Source organism: Eumetopias jubatus, unplaced genomic scaffold, assembly GCF_037043125.1.
Source record: "Eumetopias jubatus isolate StellerSeaLion01/CBP00866 unplaced genomic scaffold, mEumJub1_p1.0 scaffold_13, whole genome shotgun sequence".
NCBI lineage: Eukaryota > Metazoa > Chordata > Mammalia > Carnivora > Otariidae > Eumetopias > Eumetopias jubatus.
Window position 1 is genome coordinate 104609412 of NW_028274819.1, and position 10890 is coordinate 104620301.

The following is a 10890-nucleotide window of genomic DNA, read 5'->3' on the forward strand; positions in this document are numbered from 1 at the left end:
AGAACATTCCACCCTAAAACAACAGAATACTCATTCTTCTTGAGCACACATGGAACTTTCTCCAGAATAGACCACATACTGAGTCACAAATCAGGTCTCAACCGATACCAAAAGATTGAAATTATTCCGGCATATTCTCAGACCATAATGCTTTAAAACTGGAACTCAATCACAAGAAAAAAATTTGGAAGAAATTCAAACACTTGGAAGCTAAAGACCACTCTGCTCAAGAATGTTTGGGTCAACCAGGAAATCAAAGAACTTAAAGAATTCATGGAAACCAATGAGAATGAAAACACATCTGTCCAAAACCTATGGGATACTGCAAAGACGGTCCTAAGGGGGAAATATATAGCCATCCAGCCTCACTCAAAAAAAGAGAAAAATCCCGAATTCACCAACTAACTTTACACCTTAAAGAACTAGAGAAAAAGCAACAAATGATGCCTAAGCCACACATTAGAAGAGAAATCATTAAGATTAGAGCAGAGATCAATGAATTAGAAACCAGAAACACAGTAGATCAGATGAAACTAGAAGCTGGTTCTTTGAAAGAATTAATAAGATCGATAAACCACTGGCCAGACTTATCAAAAAAAAAAAAAAAGAGGAAGGACCCAAATTAATAAAATTATGAATGAAAGGGGAGAGATCATGACTAACACCAAGTAAATAGAAACTATTATTAGAAATTATTATCAACAACTATATACCAATAAATTAAGCAACCTGGATGAAATGGATGCCTTCCTGGAAACCTATAAACTCCCAAGACTGAAACAGGAAGAAATTGACAACCTGAATAGGCCAATAACCAGTAACAAAACTGAAGCAGTGATCAAAAACCTCCCAAAAAACAAAAGTCCAGGGCCTATGGATTCCTTGGGGGATTCTACCAAACATTCAAAGAAGAAATAATACCTATTCTCCTGAAGCTGTTTCAAAAAATAGAAACAGAAGGAAAGCTTCCAGACTCATCCTATGAGGCCAGCATTACCTTAATCCCCAAACCAGGCAAAGATCCCATCAAAAAGGAGAATTTCAGACTAATATCCCTGATGAATATGGATTCCAAAATCCTCAACAAAATCCTAGCTAATAGGATCCAACAATACATTGAAAGGATCATCCACCACGACCAAGTGGGATTTATCCCTGGGATGCAAGGGTGGTTCAACATTTGCAAATCAATCAATGTGATAGAACACATTAATAAGAGGAGGCAGAAGAACCATATGGTCCTCTCAATTGATGCAGAAAAACATTTGACAAAATACAGCATCCTTTCCTGTTTAAAACTCTTCAGAGTATAGGGATAGAGGGAACATTCCTCAAGTTCATAAAATCCATCTATGAAAAACCCACAGCGAATATCACCCTCAGTGGGGAAAAGCTGAGAATCTTTCCCTTAAGATCAGGAACACAACAAGGATGCCCACTCTCACCACTATTGTTCAAATACTAGAAGTCCTAGTAATCAGACAGCAAAAAGAAATAAAAGGTATTCAAATTGGCAAAGAAGAAACCAAACTCTCTCTCTTCGCAGATGACATGATGCTTTATGTGGAAAATCCAAAAGACTCCACCCCCAAATTACTAGAACTCATACAGCAATTCAGTAATGTGGCAGGATACAAAATCAATGCACAGAAATCAGTTGCTTTCTTATACAATAACAATGCAACTGTAGAAAGAGAAATTAGAGAAACGATTCCATTTACAATAGCACCAAAAACCATAAGATACCTCGGAATAAACCTAACCAAAGAGGTAAAGAATCTATACTCTAAGAACTACAGAACACTCATGAAAGAAATTGAAGAAGACACAAAAAGATGGAAAAACATTCCATGCTCATGGTCGGAAGAATAAACATTGTTAAAATGTCATACCTTCAATGCCATCCCAATCAAAATTCCAATGACATTTTTCAAAGTGCTTGAACAAACAATCCTAAAATTTGTATGGAATCAGAAAAGACCCCGAATTGCCAAGGAAATGCTGAAAAAGAAAAACAAAGCTGGGAGTGTCACGTTGCCCAATTTCAAGCTATATCGCAAAGCAGTGATCACCAAGACAGCATGGTACGGGCACAAAAATAGACATATAGACCAATGGAACAGAATAGAGAGCCCAGATATGGACCCTCAACTCTATGGTCAAATAATCTTCGACAAAGCAGGAAAAAAGACAGTCTCTTCAATAAATGGTGCTGGGAAAATTGGACAGCTATATACAGAAGAATGAAACTCAACCATTCTCTAACACCATCCACAAAGATAAACTCAAAATGGATGAAAGACCTCAATGTGAGACAGGAATCCATCAAAATCCTAGAGGAGAACATAGGCAGTAACTTCTTTGACATCAGCCACAGCAATTTCTTTCAAGATTCATCTCTAAAGGCTAGTGAAACAAAAGCAAAAATGAACTTTTGGAACTTCATCAAGATAAAAAGCTTCTGCACAGCAAAGGAAACAGTCAACAAAACAAAGAGGCAACCCACAGAATGGGAGAAGACATTTGCAAATGACACTACAGATAAAGGGCTGGTATCCAAGATCTATAAAGAACTTCTCAAACTCAACACCCAAAAAAGAAATAATCAAGTCAAAAAATGGGCAGAAGACATGAACAGACACTTCTCCAAAAAAGATGTACAAATGGCTAACAGACACATGAAAAAATATTCCTCAGCATTAGCCATCAGGGAAATTCAAATCAAAACCACATTGAGATACCACCTTACACCAGTTAGAATGGCAAAAATGGACAAGGCAAGAAACAACAAATGTTGGAGAGGTTGTGGAGAAAGGGGAACCCTCTTACACTGTTGGTGGGAATGCAAGTTGGTACAGCCACTTTGGAAAACAGTGTGGAGGTGCCTCAAAAAATTAAAAATAGAACTACCCTATGACCCAGCAATTGCACTACTGGGTATTTACCCCAAAGACACAGATGTAGTGAAAAGAAGGGCCCTATGCACCCCAATGTTCATAGCAGCAATATCCTCAATAGCCAAACTGTGGAGAGAGCCGAGATGCCCTTCAACAGATGAATGGATAAAGAAGATGTGGTCCATATATACAATGGAATATTACTCAGCCATCAGAAAGGATGAATACCCAACTTTTGCAACAACATGGATGGGACTGGAGGAGATTATTTTAAGTGAAATAAGTCAAGCAGAGAAAGTCAATTATCATATGGTTTCACTTATCTGTGGAACATGAGGAATAGCAGGGAGGACATTAGAAGAAGGAAGGGAAAAATGAAGGGGGGAAATCGGAGGGAGAGATGAACCATGGGAGACTATGGACTCTGAGAAACAAACTGAGGGTTCTAGAGGGGAGGCGGGTTGGGGGGATGGGTTAGCCTGGTGATGGGTATTAAGGAGGGCACGTACTGCATGGAGCACTGGGTGTTATACGAAAACAATGAATTGTGGATCACTACATCAAAAACTACTGATGTATGGTGACTAACATAACATCATAAAATAAAATTTAAAAATAAATAAATCTTTTTAAAAATAATAAAAATAAAAAATAAACCTCTATTTCTTGTATCTTATATAAAAATTAACTCAAAATGGATCATAGACATAGATGTAAAATCTAAAACCATGAAACTATTAGATGAAAACATAGGAGCAAATTTTCATGAATTGGGGCTAGGCAAATATTTCTTAGATAGGATACCAGAGTGATAAATAAGACCATCAAAATTAAGAGAACTTCTGCTCTTCATAAGACACTGTTAGGAGAAAGAAAAGACAAGCTGCGGACTAGGAGAAAATATTTACAAATCACATATCTGATAAAGGACAATACAGAATATATAAAGGATCCTCAAAATGCAGTAATAAGAAAGCAAACCAAGTTTTTAAAGGGGCAAAAGAACTGAATAGACACTTTGCATAGCAGTAAGTTCACAATAAGATGTTCGACATCATTAGCCACTAGGGAAACACAAATTAAAACCACAGTAAGATACCACAACACATCTAGTAAAATGGCTGAAATACTTTTTTTTTTTTAATTGATAACCCCAAGTGCTGGTGAGGATGCAGGGCATCTGGAACTCTCTTTCATCCCTGGGGGAATACAAAAATAGCACAGCCATTTCAGAAAGCAGCTCAGCAGTCTCTTATAAAGTAAAACATACTCCTACCACAAAACCTACTAATCCCATGCCCAGGTGTTTACCCAAGTGAAATGGAAATTTACAATCACAAATTAAAAAAAAACGTATGTAAAATTTTAGAGCAATGTATTCATATTTCCCCCAAACAGGAAAGTGCCTGACATCTCTCAACTGGAGAATGGATATACAACAATGGAGTATCCCTACAACGGAACCCTACTCAGTCTTAAAAAGGAACAAACTACCAATGCACAACAACATGGATGAATCTCAAGTGCATTGTGCTAAGTGAAAGAAGCCAGACTCCAGGGCTATGTACTACAGGATTCTATTTATATAACATCCTGAAATGCAAAAGTAGAGAGACAAAAAATAAGTCATAGGTTACCAGGGGCTGGGGAGGGGAAGGAAAGGGTGGCTACAGGGGAATTATTTGGAGTGAAAGAACTGTTCTCTATCTTGATTGCCCTGACGGTTAAACCACTCGATGTGTTTGTCCAAACATGCAGAATTGTATAAAAATACAGATGAATTTGACTATATATATATATTATTCCTTAGTGAAAAGAAAAATAAAAAAGGATCACCGTGGCTGTTGGGTTGAGAGCAGACTGTGGGGCAAGGCTGGAAGCAGGGAGACTATTAGGAGCCCAGGTGAGAGATACAGTGGCTTGGATTGAATGTGGCTCTAGAATACAGCAGGACATAAGTTATCCGTGACTTGCAGACACAGTTGCAATGAAGAGGCAAGGGTGAGGGGTGAGGTGAGCGTGTGCAGACAGCACTGGATCCTGGACCACTGATGACGCTTTCAAGAAATCCGCATGGACCCATCCCACTAGATGAGCCCCAGCTCAGAGACTGCCCTGGGACTTTCCCAATTTCCACACTGCAAGTCCTGCATCCAGGAAAACCCTGAAGTCCCGAGCACACCAGGATGGGTGGTCACCTAGGCCTGGTCCCTGACCTGCCCAGGTTGAAGGGCTGCTCCATTCAAGGCCCAGACAGCTGCTCTTGTCACCCTGCAGTTGTGTCTGCCCTATGGGCTAGTGTCGCTGCTCTCCATCCCTGACCAGCCTCTAAGCTCCCTTCTGATACTGCTCACCTGTGAGAGGCTGCAGGAATGCTTAGTAACAGAGCAGCATTCTGCTGCTTTCCACGTCACCTTCCCTTCAGCCACTTGTATGAAGGCTGTCAGATGACTCTTGATACCAGGAAGAAATGAAAGAGTGGAATCCTCACTCCACTGCCAGGAAGTCGGGAGCACTGAGCTGGGGACGCACCTTTCCCTCTCGTCTCACTTTTGCAATGACTCTCTTGAAACAGATTCCGTGACCTTTGCTTTGGTCTTACCCATCCTGACATCTCCATGGTTGTGCATGTTGAAAACACTCCCTCCTTCTTAGCATCTCTCTGCTTGCTACCATGCTTCCCTCTCCTGGAACTCTTCCTACCTTTCTGATACGTTTCTCAGCTTCCTGATTGCCTAATGAAGAGTGTGCTGGCGGAGCAGTCTGGAGTAACATTTGAGGGTCAAGACTGACATTAAACAGGACCTGAGGGGCGCCTGGGTGGCTCAGTCATTGAGTGTCTGCCTTCGGCCCAGGTCATGATCCCAGGGTCCTGGGATCGAGCCCCGCATTGGGCTCTCTGCTCAGCGGGAAGCCTGCTTCTCCCTCTCCCACTCCCCCTGCTTGTGTTCCCTCTCTCGCTGTCTTTCCCTGTCAAATAAATAAATAAAATCTTTAAAAAATAATAAATAAAAATAAACCGGACCTGGGTTCCAATCCCAGCTTTGTCAATTTCTAGCGGCACGACTTCTGACACATTACTCCTCTGAACTTCGGGTTTGCCCTCTGTACAATGGGTATAGTGTATGCCACCTCATCGGATTATTGTGAGGATGAAATGAAACGAGATTATGTATAAAGGTGAAAAAAGCTCAGCACAAACTTGTAATAGAACGAGCAGCAGATAAACACAGCTCTTGGTGTTACAACATCTTTCCAACAGTAATATTCAACAACAGGGAGTGGTTAAGTTAGGCTACACCATGATTTATTTATAGAATACTATATGATAAAGCCATTAAAAATAATGTTCTGAAGAACATTTAATGACAAATATGTTCACAATATAATTTTAAGAGAAAAAAAATCAGGTCATAAAACTCAGGTCCCTATTCTGTTCTTTAAAAGGAGTGTGTGTGTGTGTGTGTGTGTGTGTGTGTGTGTGTGTCATGCATATGTATTTAGAAAAAAAGAAATCTAGAAAATGTTGGCTGTTTTTCTTCTTCTTTACTTCTTCATTTCTTTATATTCTTCTGAATTTTCAAGGTTTCACTAATGAACATGTGTTATGATCATAACAATAGATATTTTTGAAATTCGTCACCAATTTTTTCATTCAACAGATTTTTTTTCCTAGCACACAGTATGTGCCAAGCAATATTTGAGACTCTGGGGATGCTACAATAAAAAAGCTAACAGGCAGGTTTTTCTCAAGATACCACCTAGCCTTGCACTGAATTCTCCTTAATTGTTTTATGCACTCATTTTGTCTCCACAAATAAATTCCTTGAGGGAAGGAAGCACACGGTCCTCTTCTTATCACATCATACTCCATGCACTCAGGAAGAACTCAGTAACGCGTTGGACTTCAAGACCTGAGCATTGGTTGAAAAGTAGCCAGTTTCCTACAATCGGTTATTATAGGAAGTAAAGAAGAGGTGCCTTCTTATATGGCGCTCCCTTCCTCCCTTGTCCTGGGCATGAGAGGGCTGAACATTCAAAGCTGCCACCTGTGAACCTTTCTTAGAACGTTTTTCAATGCGTAAATACACAGGACTACAAAAAAAGAAAAAAGGGGGGAAAGAAACTAAATATGCTGCAATACAGTTACCAAAGTATTTTAAAATCCTCTTTAGTATAGTAATAGATTTGCTTCTCTGTGCTGTTTTAAAAATTACATTTGAAATACAGTCAAGTTAAAAATCAAATTTTAATTTTGAAAGTTAACCCCCTATAAAGACCGGTTTGGCTTACCTTAAATAAGAACATAAAATGGTGGAATGTTTTTTTTTCAAGATAATACGCATGTCCTGTTAGAAATCCAGTTGATTTTGATATTTTTTTATGGTGACAATGTTGAAAATCCAATCCTCAAAGATACAGTGCTGAAAATGGGATTAAAAACCACAGCACTCTCACAAAGATGCGTGTCTCCTAAAGACCACCAAAACTCCCGGAGGCTTTTTAGTGAAACTCTAGTTATAGTGGGTTTGTGATCCTGAGATCAACGAATTCATCTTTGGCTAGGTGAACACCTCTGATGCAATTTACATCAGAAAGAAAAAGCACACTACTCTAGTGTTCAATTTTGTTACCATCAAGATAGAAATAACTTTTCAAAGAGTTCTAAAGTGCTTCCAGGTGTTTGTAGATTACTCTTTTCAAGGAAATTGACAGAATTTTGTAACTCACCTCCATTGAGGAAAAGCACTTGTAAGTTTGCAAAGATGTCAGCCTCATCATCAGCAGTGGAGCCAAGTAAGCTCAGAATGTTTTCAGAGGCATCCATAATGGTGATATCAGGAAATTAAGAGTCATCTCATTCCTATGGTTAAAAATACCTGCCAAGAAAGCCAACCAACCCACAGACAAAATTCTTTCAAAGTGCTCCAAGAATGCATTTTCTGTTTCTATTAGAAAAAGTAAAACTTGCCTCCTCAAAGTCAGTGCGCTCCTCTAAGGTAGAGAAACCCCTCATTTTCTATTGTTTCTTGACACACCCTTTTGATGAAGTTGATGACTTTTAATGACCACCAACAAAACTTGTCCCAGGATTTTTGGAAAAGCCTGAATATGTCTGTGTTAAATGCAGCAAGTGAAAACACAATAATTCTTCTTTGTTGACATAAGCAGGGTCATCATGAACAAAACAAAGAGGTAGCTATGTTGAAAGAGGTCTATGGTTTCATTGAGTGGCTTGCTGAGGGGAGTGGCAAGGCTGCCAACCCCTCCATAATCCACTTCAAAATATGCCAACCGTTCTCCCCTGACTAGAGAGCCATTTCCCTGCTTCTCAGCATGCCCCGTGTATGTGGCTTTAGGTAAACTTCCTCCAGAAAAGTGAGCCTTCTTCTGTTTGCCACTTGTGAAGAAACTTCAGGAGGGCTTCCAGAAGAAGTTTTCATGAAACAGCCAATCCACATTTTCGAAGTGTCTTGGCTTTTTCAAACTGAGCTTTCTTCATCCACATACACACAAAGCTCTTCATTTTCTTGGATGCATTGTCTCAATTGACAGACATGAGGGACTCTCTCAGTCTTCCTGACTTCAAAATTCCCTTCCCAAGAATCTTTCCACAGTAGTAAGAAAGTCATTGTGGCTTTTATGCCCCATCCCTTCATTAACAAAAAGAAACCAGGTACACAGTTTTGATCACACCTTCCTTTTCTTTGCCAGCTCAAGATAAGCTGGGTCTGTAAAAAATAAATAATATATAAAGCTAAACTAAAACATTTTTGTTCTTTGACATTCTTTGAAATGTAATATTTTGTTTATGGTTCCTAAGTAATTTGTTTGATAAAACTACATAGAAGGGAATAATTTGTATGTTAATTAAGTAAAGTATAAAACATTCATTAAATTTTTTGAAAGGTAAGTAAAATGAGGCAGTTTTTATGATGAGACAGAGTGCTTGCACCGGTAACATCTTCTCACCTTTGTGAAGACCAGGGGATTAGATAGTTGCTCAACAGTCCTGTTCTTGAAATTCAGCGATTGCTTCATGTGACTGTCTGTGACTTTCTAGAAATAATGGTTCTCATTTCTCATATTGTCACTGTTTCCCACAGAGGTATTCTTTTAAGTGTGTGGCATTTTCACAGAACAATAACACAAGAACAACATGTGAATAATATACTGTGCATGCAAGACTCTACTTCAAAACACAAACATTGTGCAGAGTAAAAACAGAAAAATAAATCAGAGAAAGGACTTCCACTGCTCACAGAGCTTACCACACTGTGCATAACCCATGTCACCATGCAATCTGTTAGCAATCACAAGGAGTTACTTTAAACCTCACACTTCAGCAGTCAGCTCAGCCATCAGACATGTTTGAGCTCATCTATGTCACCAAAGGCTGCACTGCCGAAGGAGAGAGAAAAGCTCTCATTAGAGCAATTCAGATGGACGAAACTTGGGCAAACTATGAAAATGATTCAACTCCTTCGGCATATTGATCCACAAACATTTACAGTTAAGGAATGTTGGAATGCATGGGTCGCCCCCATGAGAACACTCTAACTCACTGCCCAGTGGCCGCCCTACCATGCACAGTTTCCAGACAGTGGCCCGCTAGAGTGGAGGAGAGTTCTTCCGGAAGACTGAGCCCACATTTCCAGGGTTTATCTAATAGCTTCTGTAACTTCAAAATAGTGGTGGGTGTAAACGATATTTCAGATACGTACAGCAACTGTAATGTGATATGAAAATATTTGTGATTTCCATTGATGACAAAAATCACAGGTCATGCTCATACTAGCAGCCTGTTGTCACACTCATAATTGAAGGAAATGCTACATCTCAGATACAGGATAGTAAAAATGAAGCTGTAATTTTTCCCTACCTATGTTCATGGCTGCTCCAATTTCTATTCCACAGACCACATGGGCCCATGGATCCAGTTAAGAACCTCTGTTTTATATTGTTCATAGTGGTCCAAGAGAACGGTTTCCAAATTTCAGATAAGAGAAATAAGGAAAAATAGCAAGTTTTTATAATGCTAAATTTTTTAAGCTTAAAAGGTTTTTTTCTTCTTTGCTTTTAAAATGTCCTTTTGATGAAATGATAGAAACAGTAGATAGTAATTTTTTTAAGTCTTTACCAGGTAAAAATGAAAAGTTGGCAATCCTGTCGCCAGTTGCCTCATCCACTCCTTTTACCATGTTTATTGGTCTAAGAAATCCAAAACCTGGGGCTTGGTCCAGGACACCATGGCAAATCCAAAGAGCCCCAATATCTTGTCTCACCTAACAGAACTAGGTCCATTTACCTGCTCCTCAGGGAAGGTAATCTGTTCCTAGTCCAGAGCAAAATCCTGAGCAGTCTAAGCTGTCATGGTAAACCTACCGCCTGGGCAGAGATTGATTTACAGAGTGGAAACATGCCTCACTCTGACCAGTTGAACCTGAAAATAATGGGATTGTGACTGGGTATCTGATGTCTGGAAATGCTGATCCCACCACCCAGAAGCCCTGCCACCGAGGCATTCCCTGCTATGTGATATGGTTCCTACTTGTTTATGCCTACTGAGTTGAGGGATTTCTCTAACATACAAATGAAATTATCCTAACTGACCCAGCTAGAAACTTTGGGAAGCTTTCAGAAGGGGCATTACCTCTTAAAAAATTGCATCAGGGTATTAAATGAGCTTGCCTGTCCCTGTTTATGTCAATTATCCATCCTTCAACCCTAACTCAAGCCACTCCCCACCATGTTGCTGATTTTACCTCCTACATATCCCGCAATCCTTCCTATTCTTTCCATTTCCACTGCCAACTCTAGCCCAGCTACTGCTAGCTGTTCAGTCTACACAGCTGATGGGCACAGCCCTCCAACCGGCTTTCTTGCTCCCATGAGGGCCTCTTCCAAACCACAGCCAAGTGATTTTGTTTCAGAGCCGACCAGCTCACATCACTTTCCTGTTTAGAACCTTGCAATGGTTTTCTATTGCACT

At 39.7% G+C, this 10890-nt stretch overlaps 1 long non-coding RNA gene across 1 annotated transcript; it reads right to left on the reverse strand.

Moving 5' to 3' along the window:
- Nucleotides 1–6313: 6313 nt before the first annotated feature.
- LOC114211328 (uncharacterized) lies at nt 6314–10862 on the reverse strand. Its single transcript, XR_015766680.1, has 3 exons — nt 8871–10862; nt 7191–8629; nt 6314–6992 (listed from the first exon to the last, which is right to left on the reverse strand). It is a non-coding gene; the product is annotated as an uncharacterized LOC114211328 (long non-coding RNA).
- Nucleotides 10863–10890: the final 28 nt, after the last annotated feature.